The 20435-nt window shown below is 42.5% G+C and overlaps 1 protein-coding gene across 3 annotated transcripts in view; it reads right to left on the bottom strand.

Moving 5' to 3' along the window:
* Positions 1 to 20435, bottom strand: part of ANO10 (anoctamin 10) — a 285873-nt gene that overhangs the window by 99841 nt on the left and 165597 nt on the right. The gene's annotated exons all lie outside the window — the stretch shown is intronic.

The raw sequence follows: 20435 nt of genomic DNA, 5'->3' as shown, positions 1-20435 counted from the left end.
CTGACCGCCAGCTTCCAATCTACAAAAAATAAAGGCTAAAGATACAAAAATAAAGATACAGAGAGGACAATGCCACAATATTTCAAAATGGTTCCAAATATAATTGACAAGGCTGTGAGGACCATCTATAACAGATTGGTATCAGTCAGTAAAACTGGCATCTGCTGACCTCCCTCCACTTACTGATGATACATACTTGCTTAGCCAAAGCTGACCATCTGCATTAGATAAATGTTGGCCTAACCTGTCGATTTCAGGGAGGTCTCCCTGTCCTCATCCTCCCCAGCAGGTGTTGAGGAAAAGAAGAATATTGGAATGTTGTATTCAACATATCCTATCCTTTGTTTCCGTGAGACGTAAGCTCTGGCGGCACTCGTTTGGCCGACCTCTATTCCTCCGTATACCACCTAACAAATCCATGCTTGGCCGAGTGTGCATGTGTTGGCAATGGGGGGGGGGGGGGGGGGGGGGGAGAATGGAAATAAAATCATAGCCAAAAACCCTCAGCAATGTCTTATCTCCCATGGAAACAAAGTATTAGATGTGTTGAAGCACAACATAGCCGATCCTTCTTTTCTTCGAAACCTGCCATCTAGCGGGGGTCAGTACATAGATGATGGTTGGTTGATATTGCCATTATCATCTAATTTGGCCAACTGGTGTTTATGGGCATCTTAATTCCACTATCCCTATTGAAAAAAAAACATGCATGTGTAGTGTGTGCATGTTCATGGTTGAGGGATATCTTTGGCCAGCTCTGGCAGAATGTTTTTGTTGGTTGAATGATCACTTGGCCGACAAATATAACAGCTTTACTTTCACTCCACTAAGGATAACCCATACATGGTGCAGTCCGACAGCAGAATCCTCATGCAAATTACTTTTATTTGCTGGGCCACACCTGTACATGCTATTGTTTCCAAACAGCCAATAAAGACAATTAGTGATAATCTGCATGTGGATCCTAAAGCTGGTTCCACTGTGAACAGGCATCCAAAAGATGGTTTTGCACGAGCGAGTGTCACGATCCAGACTCGCAGCGCAGCTACCGTCGTGAACTTCCAGCACTGCATTATATTGATTTATGATGCTATGTAACCCTTACAGTTCTGGAATGTATTGGATAACACTGACATAATTATGTCAGTGTTATCTTATACATTCCAGACCTCTAAGGGTTACATAGCTTAATAAATCAATATAATGCTATGTGACCCTGGCAGCGCTGGAAGTTCAGGACGGGAGCTGCGCTGCGAGTCCGGAGCGCGAAACTCACTCATGTGAAACCAGCCAAAGGATATTATCACATGTGGATATCTGTTGTGTTTATTTAATTGATAAGACTTATTAACTTACTCATTTCAATCTACTACTTTAAATGAGTGTTCCGGGATTCTGGGGTCCGACACCTGGCATCACTGCTGATCAGCTGTTTGAAGAGAAGGCTGGGCTCCATGCGAGCGCTGCCTTCCCTTCATTGTTTACCTGCTTGCAGTTGACACCGCTGCGGCGAACAGGTATAATTGCAAGCCATCCCATTCAATAGGATGGCTCCTTCCTATACACTTGAATATACAAAGAGCGTGGTCTTCTCTTCAAACAGCTGATCGGCAGGGGTGCCAAGTGTTGGACACCCACCAATCTGATATTGATGGCCTATCGTGAGGACAGGTGATCAATATTAAAATTCTGGAAAACCCCTTTAATTAACTCCAACCAGAGCAAGCCAATTATGGCAACAAGGTTTTTATCCCTCTCTTCCAAGAGCCATAACCTTTTAATTTTTAAGCACATCAACATAGCCGTATTAGGGCCTTTTTTTGTGAGACAAGATTTATTTATTTTTTAATGCAATCATTTAATGTTCCATAATTACGGGGAGAAATAGGGAAAAAAAATACAGTTCTAGGACGGTTTTTGTGTTTCATTTTATACAGAGTTTGCTATGTGATAACAATGGCATAACCTTATTCTGAGGTTAGTTCAACTACAGCAATAAGAACATTTTTTTTCTTTTGTTTTTTTAATAGCAAAAAAAGTTAATTTTTTTTATTTTTTATTGCTGTCGCCATCTTCTGACATAAGCAGTAGATTTTATTGGTACCAATTTGGGGTACATATGAGTTTTTGATCATTTTTTATTCTATTGCAATCTGACTTTGAGACAGCATCCGCTATGCAAGGCAAATAACTTTGTTTGATATTTTAATATTTTGGACATTTCTGGAAGTGGTGATAATACCAATTTTTTTTTATTTTAACATGATAAGTGGGGAAAAGGGGGTTGCAATTTCACTTTTAAATGTGTTAAAAAAAAGTTTTTTGTTTTTTTTTGTCCCCTTAGGGCACTTGAACCTATGTACAATAAAATGCAATACTGCTGCATGGCAGTATATTGTGATTTTACTTGGACATTGAGTTCCTGTAAAGTAAAACACCTTCATTCATTTCACAGTTCAAATCTTTGCATAATGTTGGGCAAAATTTTGACTCCCACTGAATTGGAATTACATGATATCTTCTTAACCAGCTGGGTCTAGAGCTGGAATATACCGTATACTGCGCATGGTTCCCAGAGAGAAGTGAAGCATAAGCTACTGTCTGTCTCCAAGGGCATCCAGTACAACTTAAAGTTATACAGCTATAGCTATGAATAGGTAAAAGAAAGGAAATAATTCCAACATGGCGCACATACATTATAATAAAGGATTTATGAGGTTGAGTAAGAATTATGCTAGCAGATTTGGCGACTATAGATGCAGCTGTAGGCGACAGGTGTGAAACAATACTTTGGCTATAAGCTATGATGGTCACAATATTTCCAGACGGTCCTAGCCCAGGGCCTATAAAACAAACTGGCAAAAGGGGCGTAGATTTCTACATATATATCCAACTGAATGTATTTTACATTGTTAATATCAACTCTGAGCAATTTTCTGGTTAGAACTGTAATTTCATTTTGAGCACATGTTCCAGTGACTGGGCTATTAAATATAGCCTGGAAAGGGAAATGCCACCTGCGACTTCACATAATGCCATGCTGAAACAATACAGATAAGAGTGCTGAGAAGTGCTTGGCATCAAAGACAATACCGTCACATATTGTAAGCTCTCATTTCCGTTTTTGTCAGAACAGTTACTTTGCTGATTATAGATACCACTTAATACTCCAGTATTATCCCCGCTGAAGAACATTAATGGCAGGGGACAAACAGCTCCTATGGAGCTAAGTAGTGGTTCTTGTCATATCTTGGGAGTGTTTTTCCCTGTGCCGAAAAAAGGGCATACACAAAGAAAAAAGAAAAAAAGGTCATAAAGGATTAGCAAAAAATTTCTGGGGGGTGGGGTGGTACCCTGTGCATGAATTTGCTGTACAGAGGGTCACACAACTGTATATACAGTGTGCAGGGGATCATGGATCTCTATATGCAGTGATGGGGGGTCACACATCTGTATAAACAGTGTACAGTGGTGGGGGTCGCATCAATATGTACAGTGTACAGTGGTGGGGGTCGCATCAATATATACAGTGTACAGTGGTGGGGGTCACACATCAGTATATACAGTGTACAGTGATGGGGGTCACACATCAGTATATACAGTATACAGTGGGGGGGTCACATCAATATATACAGTGTACAGTGGTGGGGGTCATACATCTGTACATACAGTGTACAGTGGTGGGGGTCACATCATCACTATATACAATGTACAGGGGGTCATACATCTGTATATACAGTGTGCAGGGGGTCACGGATCTCTATATGCAGTGATTGGGTCACACATCAGTATATACAGTATACAGTGGGGGGCTCACGCATATGCAGTGTACAGTGGTGGGGGTCACATATCACTATATACAGTGCGCAGGAAGGAGAGGGCACACATTTACGGAGACCAACGACTGTGGCTGACATCACTGACCTCAGCCATAGTGACATCTCAGAAGGGATTAAACTGTTGGTCTGGCTGGAATAAACATGTCTGTGATAAGAACACAGAGCAGAGGGGCCATAAACAGGACAGACACTTGGATTGATCACAGTTTGTGGTTCACAGCACCTTCCTGGCTCTGCTACATCCTCACATACAGCAAAATCCTCTCAGTACAGGAGAGACAGAGGGGGCGGAGTCTGCAGTCAGTGAGCTCTCCTCAGTCTCCCTTCCTCCTGCTATGTTGGCAATTTGGGGGGGGGGGGGGGGGGGGGTGTTGTCCTTTCCCAGCCGGTGCGTCCATGATCTGTATGACCTGTTATAGCTTTTAACAGTAGGTAGGCTGGTGGCAGCTGAAAGATGGAACTGAGCATGTGCTACCATCTCAGTAAGGCCTCTTTCACACTACCGTATGGCTATTTCAGTGTTTTTCACGGATCCATTGTTCCGTTTTTTTGTTTCCGTTGTGTTTCCGTTTCGGTTCCATTTTTACGTATGGCATATACAGTATACAGTAATTACATAGAACAAATTGGGCTGGGCATAACATTTTCAATAGATGGTTCTGCAAAAAACGGAACGGATACGGAAGACATACGGATGCATTTACGTATGCATTCCGTTTTTTTGCGGACCCATTGACCTTAATGCAGCCACGGAACGTGATTTGCAGCCAAATATAGGACATGTTCTATCTTTGCACAGAACAGAGATACGGAAACACGGAAACGGAATGCATACAGAGTACATTCAGTTTTTTTGCGGACCCATTGAAATGAATGGTTCCGTATACGGACCGCAAAAAACAGCCAGCAAAACAAAAAAAAAAAACGGTAGTGTGAAAGAGGCCTAAGGTGGACAGAGGAATAAAGAAACTTAACAACCAGCAGGCGGTGCTATATAGACAGATCTTATTGAATAACTTATTGGCTACACAAAATGTTTAATTATTTGAAACTTCAAAACTATTTAGCCGCACATGCTTTTTTTTTTAAATGTAGAATAATTTTCATGGGACAAGAATGTACAAACTATTTGATGTTTAACAGTAAACGAACATGGGAAGATACACTTTGGGAAATTGGTGGGACACAATGGATACTCATTTAAAAAAAATTGGTCTCAGTTGTGCAAATCATTGTAGGGCAATGATTTTACACAAACTTTAATATTCCCGCTATTTCTATATATAATAGGTGTTATGGGAAACTTAAATTGTCCTAAGAATACTAAGCAAATTCAGACTTTCTGCATATTATTTTGAGCTGTCCTAACATTCAGGGACGTTGGAACCTAGTGACAATCGAATAGATGTATGGAGCTGTCCCTCCAAAGTGTGGGATTCTAGGTGAAACATCCTCATTAATCGTCGACTCCAAAAGAAGGATCTAACCTTATGAGAAGATTTTTTTTGGTGTGGCTGATAATTGTAAAAGTTTGACTCTCTGAATCAGTACCAGCACTGGAAAGCTGGCATAATGTGGTGAAGACAAATGTTCTCTCTCTCTAATCAATCGGATACATACTCTAAGATCTAGGAGCGCTGCTTCGAAAACAATACAGATGTTTTTATTCTTCTCTTCATGTCTGGACCAAAGGGGTGTTTAAAAAAAAAAAAAAAAAGTGGTATAAGGGTATGGCTACATTCCTTTGCAGTTTTCTGGGTAGAAAAGATAGTGAAAACAAAAAAAGGTTAATTCTTAATGTCCTCAAGAACCACATCAATAAGATCTCAATTTAAATTTTTGTAGAATGGTCAAAAAAAAAATGAAGCTGCTGTTTGATTAGTTGCTGCATTTAACAAGGGGAGTTGTGAAAAAGGAGCTCCAAGGCCACCCACAGCCATTAAATGACAGCAACCCCTGTCCATATGCCCTGTAAGAGGTGGGTCCCCCAGGCGGAGCCCCGATCTATGAGCCAGAACAGAGAGCTGGTGCACATACAGTTCTCACTGGGGTTAGAGAAGTCATGGCAATCTTCATGTGACAACCCCTTTAGGTCATCTACTCGTTCCTACAATTATTTATTTCAAGGGAATAAACACAATGGGAGGAACTTACTGGTAAAAGTGCCAGAATTCTGATTTAATTGACGTGGGGGAAATAAAAAAAAACCTGGTATATATGATTTGTATCAGATTTATGGTTAAGTGTGACTTGGTGGGAAGGGGGCATGGTTTAAGAATCAACACTGTGCATAGAAAATGCGCCAAATTCTTAACGCAAAATAAGCCAAACAACCGGTGTTTTAGGCGTAGACAAAAGTGTCTAAAGATACACCCAATTTATCGTCCAACCTGAGCGACTGTGATAAATTTGGGTTATTTACAGGCTGTGTCGTCTCTGTTTACATGGTTTAAATCTTGAGATTAGCAGTTCTTCTTGGATCAACGATGTTGCTGCGTCACACTTCTGAGCTTCACTGAGGGAGACATGTATTTTGATGGTAATACCCTCAAACTAAATCTCTTTGAGTTATATTGGAAAGCCAGCTTCGTCTCGAGCAGTCTGTGCCTGTGCGCCAGAAGGTCTCCAGTTATTTGAATTTTTCAAGATGTAGGGTTTTTCTGCTTGTTAATCAAATGTTGACCTTAGAAGTGTAGAGCCATGCTTTCTGCCTTGGTGGCATGTCACAGCGATGACAAGTTTTGCCTCTGGCAATGGAAACTGCTGTGTGAAGTAGGAATCACATTCATTTTATGGACATTATTTTTTTCAATTTCGCTGCCGTTTAGTGCACTACAAAGGCTTAGATTGTCAGAATTGAAAGACTTTTGACAGTGGTAGTCACAGCAGTTTTTCCTCCACAATGTGCTTTGGATTTTACATCTGCTTTTCTTGGATTTAATACAGACACTTACTGTAGCAAGATATACCGTGAACATCAAGTACTGCCTTTGAGGTCACCCATGGCAGGATGTAAGGCTGAATTCTATGACAGGAGAAGTATAGATACTGTGCTGTGCATAGTGGGAGAAAAGCTAATTGCATAGATACTGTGCAGTACATCGCGCAATTAAAGTCAGTGGTGCGTTATGCTCAATGTTCTATCAGAGATTTCCCCAAAGGGAATGACTAAGGAGCAGTTAGATGCTCTGTGGGTTGACTAAATACTGTGCAAAATGTCATTCATGAAACTATGTGCATATAAAAAAGATGAAAAACGATTAGGATAAGTATACTCATTTATCACACACCTCAGCTGCTGCAGGGTCTTACTGAATGGAAAGGGGAAGCCTCATGTAAGTCATTGACAGACTGGAACCTTGAAGCAAGCAGAGGGGCCCCCACATTTTGGACCTTAGAGGCAGGGGGTCCATCTCTTGGACCTTGACAGCAGCAAGTCTGACCATCTCTTGGACCTTGACAGCAGCAAGTCTGACCATCTCTCGGACCTTGGCTCCAGAGTGGGGCCCCATCTAGCGGACCTTGGCAGCAGTGGGGAGGGCCGTATCTCTCTAACTTTGGCGTGGCGACCCATTTCTCGGACTTTGTTAGCAACCTGCGGTCCCATCTCTCTTTCAGGCATTGGCAGTGGCGGAGGAGCCCCATCTCTTGAACATAGGCAGATCACGAGCCCCTTCTCTCGGGCCTAGACAGCAGTAAGAGGCTCCATATCTCTCTCAGCAGCAGGCAAGGTTTGTATCATACAGAAATAAGCCACTGCTATGTAGAAGTAGCACAGCAGCAATTTTTTCCTGTGATGTCCTAAACAAGGACAGTCATCGTGCACATATACAGTAAATCTGTCATCACTAGTGCCCCCCCCCCCCCAAAAAAAGTGCCATGTACAGTGTTCTGCCCAAACAACATAATCCACAATACTAATCACCTAGTGCCATAGTTATGGTGATGGACCATGTGATGAATGCAGTGACGTCAAAGATCCTATTGCTCACAGATGAAGACAGAAGAGATGCCGGCTGCGCGAACAAGTGGATTAAGGTGAGTTAAATTTTTTTTTTATTTTTTTTTTAACCCCTCCAGCCCTATTGTACTAAGCATTCTGTATTCAGAATGCTATTATTTTCACTTATTACCATGTTATAAGGGGAAATAATACAATCTACACTAAAACTAACCCAAACCTGAACTTCTGTAAAGAAGTTTGGGTCTGGGTACCACAGTCTGTTTTTTATCACGCGCGTGCAAAACACACTGCACCCGCGCGATAAAAACTAAACATTGGAACGCAATCGCAGTCAAAACTGACTGCTATTGCGTTCCTACTCGCGCGGGTTTGCCGCAATACACCGGGACGCATCCGGACACGCCCGTGTGAAAGAGGCCTTATTCTACATAATAAAAAAACTAATCTTTATTTCATGATGGGATAACCTTTGGATGGTAATCTATTTTCCTCAAAAAGCATTTTATATAAAAAAAATCTGATTTAAATAGAAAAAAAATCAGATTTTTTTTTTTTTTTAAATCATTGATTTTTATCTACCCTGGCCATAAGTAGTAGTAGTAGTCAAAAAGTACATAAGTCACTGGCTGTTCATTTGCAACTTCCTATTACAGCGCTAGAGATCATCTTTGCAGGAGGTTCTCTTCGCGGAATGTTCTGTGGCAGGTCTAGCGTGCAGGAGAAGATGCACAGCACGTACTGCCTTACATCACTGTATCATTTTCTATCTTCTAACATTAGAATGTGACAATTAAACACAATTTATATATATATATATATATATATATAAAGACTGTGACAATTATACAAATATGTTTTGCAGTTTTATATTATATTATTAGGCAGAATATACAGGAATAGAAGTGCTTGGTGTCCAAATTTAAAGGAGTTGTCCAGGTTTTTAAAACTGGAGGCCTATCCTTAAAGGGGCTTTCCAGTCCTTTTGTATTGATGGCCTATCGCTAGCATAAGCCATTAATATCTGATTGAAGAGGTTCACCAACTTGAACCTTTGCTGATCTTTGCTGTCCCGGATTAGCTCCAGTGTAGTTCTAGCGCCTATTTCCAGTGCAGGCGCTACTCTGGAACAGTTGATCGTCAGGATGCGGTGTGTCAGGCCCCTGATGATCAGATATGGATATTATGGTCTATAATGAGAGGTCATCAAAATAAAATAACTCGGCAACCCCTTTGAGGGGTTTGAGCAGCTTTTCTACAAATCCGGTAGTCTCCTGACCTGTGGAGGCATAACGGTTTTATTCCGTATTTAGTCTTCTGTTGCTTCACTAATTCCGCCATCTCAGTTGTGATCATGTGACCCCCCCTGCACTCGCTGCAGGCTCTTCCACTTAGGTCTCGACTGGATGTGTTCATAAGTTCTCCTGTTCAGCTGCATACTGTAAAGGCAGCTGAACAGAATGACTCAGGAACACACCAAGACATGAGCGGAAGAGCCCACAGTCAGTCCATGCGGTCACGTGAGCACAGCGGAGACAGCAGACTCGGTGCCACGACTGAGGGGTAAGTACTGAGGAAACCTTGCCTCCACAGATCAAAAGACTGCTGGAATTTTAGAAAATCTTGGACAACCTCTTTCAGAATAGGTCATCAATATGTAGTACAGACCAATGTAACACCGAAGAGGCTGCAACGCTCACATACGGTATACCATCACTTTCTATGTTGGGAAATCCAGGCATTCAGTGTAAAATGTTATAAAGTATGTTAGTGTACAAATGCATTGTTATATTTTAGAAAAACAGGGTCCCATTTATTCTGAACATTACTATGTGCTTTGGCGTTAATACATTAGACCACGTAAGATATAGAATAACCCTATGCATGTCATTCTAAGGGCCCATTCACACGTCCGCAATTTCGTTCCGCATTTTGCGGAACGGAATTGCGGACCCATTCATTTCTATGGGGCCGCACGATGTGCTGCCTAGATACGGAATTGTGGACCCGCACCTCCGGGTCCGCAATTCTGTTCCCGAAAAAAATAGAACATGTCCTATTCTTGTCCGCAATTGCGGACAAGAATAGGCATATTCTATTAGTGCCGGCGATGTGCGGTCCGCAAAATGCAGAACGCACATTGCCGATGTCCGTGTTTTGTGGATCTGCAAAACAAACTACGGACGTGTGAATGGGGCCATAAGGTGGCCATACAGATTAGATAGGAGTCGGTTGATGGCTGAACAGCAGTTGAACAGACATCTGGTGAATGTTCTTTTCGCAGACACGGTCATACAAATTTTAGTCCATATTGGGTATTATAGTTGTTCATACATGTTCAACGAGAGAACAATCTTTATTTGAACGAAAGATCTTTCACCTGACTACTGGCAACTTCTTTTGAAACGATAAACGGTCTGCCATCAGTCGGCTAAAACTCGTTCATTGTTAAATTTCAACCGACAAAAGTTTGTTTTGGTTGAAATAGTCTGTTAGATTAATGTGTATAGCCAAGAGGTACTGCAGAAGTTAGCAGTCTACATGCAACACCTTAAATAATGATTAGTTGAATTTGGCCAAAGCATGCTGTATGTTTCAGGACATTAACACTCTTTACAGGCTTGTGTGGTGATCCTGAGGGTATCATAGTTGTAATTCAAACTAGAAAAAGGTTCAACATGGTAAGCAAGCGATAGACCATGTCCTCCTAGATGCATGCTCCCGTAATGCACTTCCTATAATGCATTTCCAGAAAACCTGTAGGCATTGAAGCAGATGGTGGAAAGCTGGGCTCATTTAAAATCTAGAAAATATTCTCTCCGTGTGCCTGTAAGGGAATGTCCACACGTAGTGGAAACCCTGCAGATTGTCGGTTTGGCTTTCCCAGTGCAAATTCTGCGTATCACAGCGGCATCAAAGTGGAAAAGATTTTAACAAATCCCGTCCACAAGCAGTAGAAAAATATCTGCATGTTAATGGCGATGCGTTGCAGTGTCAATTCTTCCTGAGAAGTGTCACCTTTTATCTGGATAGACTGCCAATTTGCAAAACCTTTTCCCAGAGAAACATTGTATGGCTCTCCATAAAGGTAAAATAGTACCACTTAGATCCCCAACAAAGGCCTCTCAGCCAGCCAAACCAAGCACCCTGAAACAGCTGCCTGCAGATGAGTGTTTGGTTTGGCTTACATCTCAAGTTGTGCCTCAAGGCCTGTTTAAAAAATCAGGCGCTGCCTTACAGGATAGCTGCCTTCCAACAGGTGGTGGATGAGGCATAGTTGTCAGTTTTTTATTTATTTGGAAAGATAGCTAATTTGCCTACCTTTCTCCCAGAGGAGCACTGTATGGCCTATAAGGCTCCTTGTGCCTACTAGGCTCTCCCCATAAGGTGAAACAGTAGTGCCCATATCCCCTATAATAAACAGGGGTACTGAGGAAGGTAGAGGGGCAGTTGGGGCTCTGTGGGCAAAGAGTGGCTCACCCTATTAAACAGAATTTTATATTAGTGTAGATCCTGTTTAAATAGGCAGCAAATTCTGAATCTAAAACAATTAACTTACGTTTTCAGTAAAAAAAATACAAAAAAAATATGTTAAACATGTGCCTCTTCACTGATAACATTTACACAAGGAAAATGAACACAGGAATCTTGCTGATTGGCACATAATTCTCTGGCATGACGAATTATTAAATGACTTGCGGATCCCCCTGCTGTGCCATGAATGAACGTAATTGAATGTGGAAAAAATGATTGATATCATTGCAATGTATTAGAGCTGACAAGACTCGAAAGTCTAATCTTCTAAGTGCCCACTGGCGAAAACCCACATATCTGGAAGAAGTTAATAAAGCAGAGCGGCCAAAAGTCCAATCCTAGACTTAAGACACTTCAGCAAATGGCATTTATCATGTAGAGAAAGTTAATACAAGGCAATTACTAATGTATTATCATTGTCCATATTGCCTCCTTTGCTGGCTGGATTCATTTTTCCATCACATTATACACTGCTCATTTCCAGGGGTTACGACCACCCAGTAATCCAGCAGCAGTGGTCGTGCGTGCACAATACAGGAAAAAGTGCCAAAATGGACAATGTGCAGCAGCTCCCGTCCTGGCCGCCTCATATCTGCGCTGCAGCGGTGGTCATAACCATGGGAATGAGCAGTGTATAATGTGATGGAAAAAGCAATCCAGCCAGCAAAGGAGGCAATATGGACAATCATAATATATTAGTAAGTGCCTGGTATTAACTTTTTCTACAAGATAAATGCCATTTGCTGAAGTGAGACAACCCCTTTCATTTGCTGCAAAAGCAGATTTTGTAGTGGAAATGTAGCCATACTTTATCGCTCTCCAAAAAGATGGCATGTGGTCTGTTCCCCCACATGCCATAGACATATTGCTATTTGTAATGATTGCCTTCTTTATGTCCTTCTGGTTCACAGCCTTCAGGGCAACTATTATCCTTGCAAGTCCACAACCAAATAGCTCTCAGTTTAATAGCCAATTACAAATATGAAGGTCTGCATGCAGCATGGGTTCCTCTACAAAGGAGGACCAGTGCAGAAGCGCAGACATAGGAACTGAACTCCCAACTTTATAAAAGACAGTACTTGCAGCATAAAAAGCTGCAGCGCTTATTTAAAAAAATTACAATTTGCATGCTCTTAAATGGATTGTCATCTTTGGACAATCCTCAGTAGTTAGAAGAGTCCTTTTATTATAAAGAGATCACACACTGATCCCCTGTTGGAACCCTCAATGATCAGCTTTAATCGTCGAGGAAAGCTGTTTTTCCTGCAATCACAGGAGAACCAAAGTATTAGGATACTTTCACACTAGTGTTAATATTTTCCGGTATTGAGACCCGTCATAGGGTCTCAATGCTGAACAAAAATGCTTCTGTTTTGTCCCCATTCATTGTCAATGGGGACAAAACGTAACTGAACAGAACGGAATGCTCCAAAATGCATTCAATTCCGTTCTGCTGCGCATGCTGCGGTTTGCTCTCCGTCCTGGGATGCGGAGCAAGTCAATGGGGATGGGGACGCTTCAAGTTAGAATATACTAAGAACTTTGTACATGACTGCCCCCTGCTGCCTGGCAGCACCCGATCTCTCACAGGGGGCTGTGATCCGCACAATTAACCCCTCAGGTGCCGCACCTGAGAGGTTAATTGTGCGTATCATAGCCCCCCTGTAAGAGATCCGGTGCTGCCAGGCAGGAGGGGGCAGACCCCCCTCCCCTGTATTTAACTCATTGGTGGCCAGTGCGGCCCCCCTCCCTCCCTCCCCAGTATTATATTCATTGGTGGCCAGTGCGGCCTCCCCTCTCCCCCCCCCCTAATTAAAATCACCTTCCCCCATCATTGGTGGCAGCGGAGAGTTCCGATCGGAGTCCCAGTTTAATTGCTGGGGCTCCGATTGGTAACCATGACGCTACTGCAGTCCTGGTTGCCAGGGTTACTTAGCAATTTTTAGAAGCATTATACTTACCTGCGATGTCTGTGACCGGCCGGGCGCTCCTCCTACTGGTAAGTGACAGGTCTGTGCTATAGGCAATGCACCGCACAGACCTTTCACTTACCAGTAGGAGGAGCGCCCAGCCGGTCACAGGAGTGCCGCTGCCTTCTGAAAGCGCTAACCGGTGGGGGTCCCAGGTAAAAAAAAAAATCAGTAAAGAAAAAAATCTTGGAAAACCCTTTTAATCCAATCAGCAGTAGAAAATTATGAGAGCAGGGGCCCTGTGATCCTCAATGTGAATTCAGCTACCACTTCATTCAACTCTATGGGACATCTCGAGATGGCAAAGTAACCAGCTATCTGTAGGGCGTCCATTCTTGTGATCACAGGAACCCCAGCAGATGGACGCCCCAATCAGACATTTATTCCTTATCCTCTTCGTGGGACAATCCTTTTAAAAGCCCAAGCACAGTGACAGAACAGGATCATTACCAGTCCTGCCCCAAGTTAGAAGAATTTGTGAGTGAACTAGAAAGTGGGTTGCAGATTAGGATAAAAAAGATGTGATGTGTAATATACACAAAGTATACACTTATATAGTGCTGGCACATTTATCAGCGCTGCAGTGACTGTCACTATTCACATCTGTCCCTCTCCCCAATGGGGCCCACAATCTAATTTTCTAACTTAATTGGTATTCTATGAAACAGTCTTATCAATATATTTTTGTTGCTTTTAGATTGAGTGGGGGGGGGAGGGGCGGGGTACACAGACAAATTACAAGCAAACGTGGGATACAGATGCTGATACAGATGCTGCATTTGGTCAAATAAAACAACAAAAACAAGACAAGACTTCAGCTACCCACTGACCGGTTGCCTTTCTTGCCTAGGATAGGTCATCAATATCTGATTGGGTTGGGGTCAGACACACGTGATCCCCGCCATTCAGCTGTTTGAAGAGGAGGCGGCGCTTTATGCGAGTGCAGCGTCCTCTTCGTTACACTGCGTGTCCTCTCCCTTGAAGGGGCAGCGTAGAGTAATTACAAGTACTCACTCTATTTAAGTGAATGGAGCACGTATTTGTAACTACACTGCACTTCTGAGAGGACTGGCAGTGTAATGAAGAGGAAGTAGCACTCGCATGGAGCACCACCTCCTCTTCAAACAGCTGATAGAAAGGGGGCCAATTTGACTTGACTCAAACAATAAAGATCTCAGACCTCAAAAATAATCCACACCCCGAGCCAGATTCTAAATTTTAGCCTTCAGACCCCAAAACAAACTGGCATCTCAGGCCACACTCTAAAATTAATTCATACCCCTGATCAGACCTTAAAATCTCTGGGAATCTTTTTAAAGAAAAAAAGATAAAAAAACATGCAGCAGCTAACTGATCTTTTTTGCATCTTTTCCAACTTCTACAAAATGAATATATTGATATAGTAGATCACAGCAGGGTGACTAGGGTCACAGTGTTTTTGCAATATCTGCCTGCTATAAATCAGGAATAGCTGCCACAAGGAGCTGGCATGTCGTCAATGGGCCATTAGTTTTAACAATCCAGCTTTTATACGGTTTATTGTAGGTTTTGCTTTATTATTCACAAAACAAAAAGCTCATTCCATTAGGAGAGTGTAGTTAATTCAGTCTGCTCCCTCTATCAGCATGCAAAGAAAAATGAATCCCTAATGTACAACTGATAGAGGCAAATTAAATGAGTACTAGATTTTCTTAAGAAAATGATGCATTCATTTACATCTTATGAAAGCCAAAACTGTGTTTTCCTCTTTGAAGAAAGCTTGTACATTAGTGTTTTGTTTAATCTGTTGATTTCTAATTTTGTCTCATTCCAGTGAATTCATTCGAAAAGTATGGCAGGGCCATGACCTTTCTCAAGCATGAAAGAGCCAATCTGTATGACTGTATGACTATGATTTGTACACAGCCTTTTTCAGTCTTTTTTTTATGAGCTAACGTAAGAAACTGGCCAAAACTTTTTGTTGATGTATCGAAATGACTACAAAGTAATAAGAGACAAAACTACTGTAGCCTTGGTATCGCCTGCTGTGGGGCCCACAAAGGCAGGGAAACACAGGCTTTTAATCCCGAGTCTCCCCTGCCAGACTGTATATATAGTAAGTGTGCTCTGCTAATATCTATTAGCAAGAGCTGAAGGACCTGTGATGACATCACTGTCATGTGATCAGTGCAGGATAGGCAGAGCTGAGCAGTGGAGAGAAGTGGTGATTAAGGACCTGTGATGACATCACCGTCATGTGATCAGGGCAGGATAGGCGGAGCTCAGCAGTGGAGAGAAGTATTGATGAAGAACCTCTGATGACATCATTATCATGTGATCAGTGCAAGAGCGGGAAGAGCTCAGCAGTGAGGAGGCAAAGAGGTGGTGATGTCAAGTGGCATGAGGGGACCGAGCTTTGTGTGGAGAAGAAAGTGAAAAAGCATAGATTCAATCTACAAGCCAGGGAAATGCTGGGAGCTTTCATTGTCTTCTCTTATGCCTCCTCCTTGTTATGTCCTCTGAATCACATAATAGCCATCACATGCTGAGAGCTGTAGATCTCTCCTCTCATACCTCTTCCTGTAATGTCTTTTGATAACACATAATGGCATGGACATGCTAGGAGTTGTAGTTCTCCCCTCATATCACCTCTTGTATTTTTCTCTGACTGGACCATTCAAAAATTGCTGTGGGTTCCAGCCTTTTCTAGTTACGCCCCTGTAGTATGGAATAATCACATCATAGTAGGCTACAAATTTTACTTGAAGGATTTTAAAATTAATGGCATTTTGACATGACTAATGGAAAAAATGAAAATCAAATACGGTAATCTCTTTCTAAGGCTAGTTTCACATCTGCGGCAGAGAATGAGAGCAGGTTGTACCGGTAGAGAACAGCCTACCGGAGCTCTCTCTCTCTGCTGGATACTACCGCCTTCCTGCCGGACCGCATTGACTATAATAGTGTCTGGCAGAGATCCGTCCGCTACCTTGAAAATAAGCAGAGAATCGGCAGACAAAACCACTGCATACAATGGTTTTTGTCCGGCCAATTCCCAGAATTGTCTGCAGAACATGCCAGCCGGGACACCTATACTACATATGGATCCAGAGATCTCCCCATTCATTGTCCCAATTGCTCTCCAAGATGGTCTTAAGACTGGCATCTCCGTGGGCATGTGCTGACCCAGTAGACCCGTCCTTTGTAGCTGATGGTCGTTAAAAGATGGAACTGAGCATGTGCAACAACCTCAGTAGGTGGAAGTTCACATTACTTTACAGATTAAACATCGAGAATATCTCACAACTGGAGAATTTTTGTAATATAAATTAAAATGACAGAAGTCACTAGTTTTTCCATACTGAATTATATTAAAATACTTTTTAAAGTGATACTCCAATAATGAATATTTCCATAACCACACGAGTAATCACCCACTAGTGGGATTTACTTGGCATCACACTCACTCTTAGGCCTCATGCACACAGCCATATTGCGGCCAGCAAAGGGCGGGGCGACGATCCACGGCCGCCGGCCTTCTGCACCCGGCATCACGGATGCGGACCCATTCACTTGAATGGGTCCGCAATTCCATAGATGCGGAACGGAGTCACGGAACACCGGAAGCTCTACGGAGTGCTTCCGTGGTGTTTCTTTCCGTTGTTCCACACCGCAAAAAAATATGACTTTTTTTTTTTGGTGCAGACTGACCACGAACCCATTCAAGTTGAAACGACCATGTGCATGAGGCCTGAAAGGGATTTTCTTGGTTAAAAGTATAAATGACCAATCCTTAGGATAGATCATCAATATCTAAATGGTAGAGGTCCAACACGTGGTACGACCAATGATCAGCTGTTCGCAGTAGACAATGATGGAAACGCAACTCCGTCCCTGGTGTAGTGGTCATGCCGAGTGACTGCAGATCAGCTCCAATTAGGTCAGCCATATGTATAACACAGAAAACCCATGTGCTCCTAAAAAAATCTGTTTTGCAGGTGTTTGAAATGTAAATTGCCAGTCATGACTAGGCTACAGAGTGACATCAGAAGGGGGTACTAATGAGAACTGCCGTCACCAGACCAGACATTGCTAACAATAGTATCGCTAGGATATTTCAGCAGGGGTCCAGTGCTGTGCCTACCATCGACTGATAGAATGAAGTGGGATCAGCACCAGGGAAGTGCCATGCCATCTCATCTGCTATTGTCTCCACCCCGTGGCCACTGACTATAATGGTCATCGATGCATTCACATGGAGAAAGCCACCTACAGGACTGAATTTTGGTGGACACATGGCAATAAGTAAAGGCCCTGGCATGGCATTTTTAACTATAATTAATTTGGGTGTAATGTCACTTTGCGTTATTAGGATGCAGGTCACAAGCAGTTAAGATGCCAGCGTCTGAATGGGCACTGATAAATCAGGGCTGCTTACGGCTTACTCTTTTTTTTTTTCATGTGGATTTGTCATTTTGATTTCTAAGCGGCTCCTGGGGACTGAAGTGCTACACTTTCCAATTACTAACAGGCAAGGTTTATATAATGGAGAAAGTCCAAGGCCTTTTGGAACAAAAATATATTTCCAGTAATAGATTTAATTAGGAAGACAGCATGACAAAGAAAAGTCATTCAGCAATCTCTAGGAGGCGGCACATGGATCTATAATAGACATTTCTGGAAGTAGTGCCAACCATTCCGCCCCACTGACTGGATGTCACCACTCTGCTCCACAGCTCCTGTGGTTATGGAGAGATTTACTTTGGATTCCACCTATCAATAAGGTTTCTGTGAAAATAAAATGTGCCTTCATGGTTTTCCCTACATAGCAGCACCCTGGCTACCTATTGTGCTGAAACCCCTTCAAGTGGCCGGGAGCATCACTGTGCAGAGATCACTTGGAATGGAAAAGAGCTCTATATCCCTTCCTTTTCTGGATCAGTGATGGCATTGCCTGGTGACACGCCATCATTTTATAAGATGGGAAAACCCCTTTAAGCCCACAGCATACAAGACGCCCCACGTGCTGACAAACAGCGGCTGCGTCCCTGCTTTTGCTGTGACCCTTCAGACTTGATAAAGAGGTCTTGTAACCCGAAACGCGTCGTCTTTGAATAAACTGAAATCTACTTTGACCCTTGGTTGTGACATTGCGCCTGGTACCGTCCATGAGTCCGCTTGATTTCTATGGTCTAGCGTTTCTACAGTTTTCTGGATCAGTGATGGCATTGCCTGGTGACACGCCATCATTTTCTAAGATGGGAAAGCCCCTTTAACTCCTTAGTGAACAGACTGTTTTGGGCTGACCAAGCGTTTTTCTTCTTTTTTTCATCGTTGCATTCCAAGAGATTTTTTTTTTTTCCCGTCTATATAGCTTTATGAGGGCTTGCAGGACAAGTTGTAGTTTTTAATGGTGCCATTTTGGGGTACACAACTTTTGGATTAAATTTTATTAACTCTTTCTGCCACAGCGTTTTTACGTTATAAATTTTATGGTGTTCATTTTTCAGTAAAAATAATATCTTTATTCTCTGGGTCAGTACGATTACAGTGATACCAAATACATATATTTTTTTTTTTACGTTTTACTACTATTTTGCAATAAACCCCCCCCCCCTTTTTTTTTTTTAAAGAAAAACACGGTTTTGCATTGCCACGTCCCAAGACCAATAACTTTTTTATTTTTCTTTATATCGAGTTGCGTAAGGGCTTGATTTTTGGGGGACGACTTTTTTTTCATTGGTATCATTTTGGAGCAAATGGCGCTTTTTGATCGCTTATGTTTTTTTCAGTGGCAACTAAGAATAAATTAGCAATTCTGTCTTTTTTTTTTATGGCGTTCACCGTAGGGGATAATTTACGTGATATTTATGTAGTCCGGTCGCTACTTATTAAGCGTAGTTTCAATTAAATAAAAGCGTAATTCTTTTTTTTATGTGATTTTTTTTTATTGAATAAATGAGTTTATATTTTTTTAACACTTAATAGTCCCACAAGGGGACTATAAAAGACAGCTTTTTGATTGCTTTTAAAATGCAATGCACTATTCCTATAGTGCATTGCATTTTTATGGCAATGCTATTCTGACATTGACCAGCAGGCTGTGCCAGTGAGGCGCAGCCTGCTGGAAATTACCCAAGGCTGGTCTGGGGCCTACATCAGACCCCAGGCAGCCTTCACAAACATCGGCACCCAGCGATCGCATTTGCGGGGTGCTGATGGGAGACAGAGGGAGTCTGCTCCCTCTATCAGCACTTTACATGCGGCGGGCACCATTGCCCACGGCTTGTAGAGTGTTAAACAGCCCGGATCGGCACTCCCGCTGTAAAAAAGCACCGGCCCAGGTTAAGGCCCCTTAGTAACTGCCTTAAAAAGTCATATGGGTGGTCTTTAAGGGGTTAAGAACTATGCCTGACTGTCGGTCACAGGCAGAGGAATATCATACAATAGGTTTGCATTTTGTCACTGTCCTATTGATCATATGACCGTTCCTGCAATTACATCACAGTGCAGTGTAGTTAAATGGACTTCAAAGATGCAAAAGGTTTCATCTACAACTTTTCCTCTCATCTTAAAAGTTGAAAGAGTCTATACTCTGTTGGAGAAGCAGACATGAATCATTGCTGAGGGAACATTTCCTTAACAGTCAGGGGTGGACTGGGAACTTTAAGTGGCCCTGAAAAAAAAAAACTAAACGTGGCCCCATTTTGTAGGCAGGTCCAAATTAACAGAAGGCAGAGCAAGGCAAGTAGGTGGGGTCAACAATACCATAGTGCAAAATACCATCCCAGCAGAACCAAATAACATAGTGTAGCACAATATACTGCCACAAAGGCTGGCCCTCTGTGCTGGCCATCAATAGCTGCAGTACCATCTGTTATCCTCCTCCTCCAGTTGTCTATGGAGAAGGGGGCTTAGGAGGTAAGGTGCGGGCCACAGCAGTTGAATTCAGTAGGGCATCTGTGGTCGCTGGCCGGGTACATAAGTGTCTAATTATCACAGCATTAAATACTGTTGAGAGCTCAATATGTACGTGGCCAGCCACAGAGAGGACAACTTGGGTGGCCCCATGGGCATCAGCCCACCGGGAAATTTCCCTGTATGGTCTATGACCAATCCGCCCCTGTTAACAGTGTTTACGGAAGAAGTTAA

This window comes from Bufo bufo, chromosome 5, assembly GCF_905171765.1.
Source record: "Bufo bufo chromosome 5, aBufBuf1.1, whole genome shotgun sequence".
NCBI classification, from domain to species: domain Eukaryota; kingdom Metazoa; phylum Chordata; class Amphibia; order Anura; family Bufonidae; genus Bufo; species Bufo bufo.
This window is presented reverse-complemented; position numbering and strand designations above follow the sequence as displayed.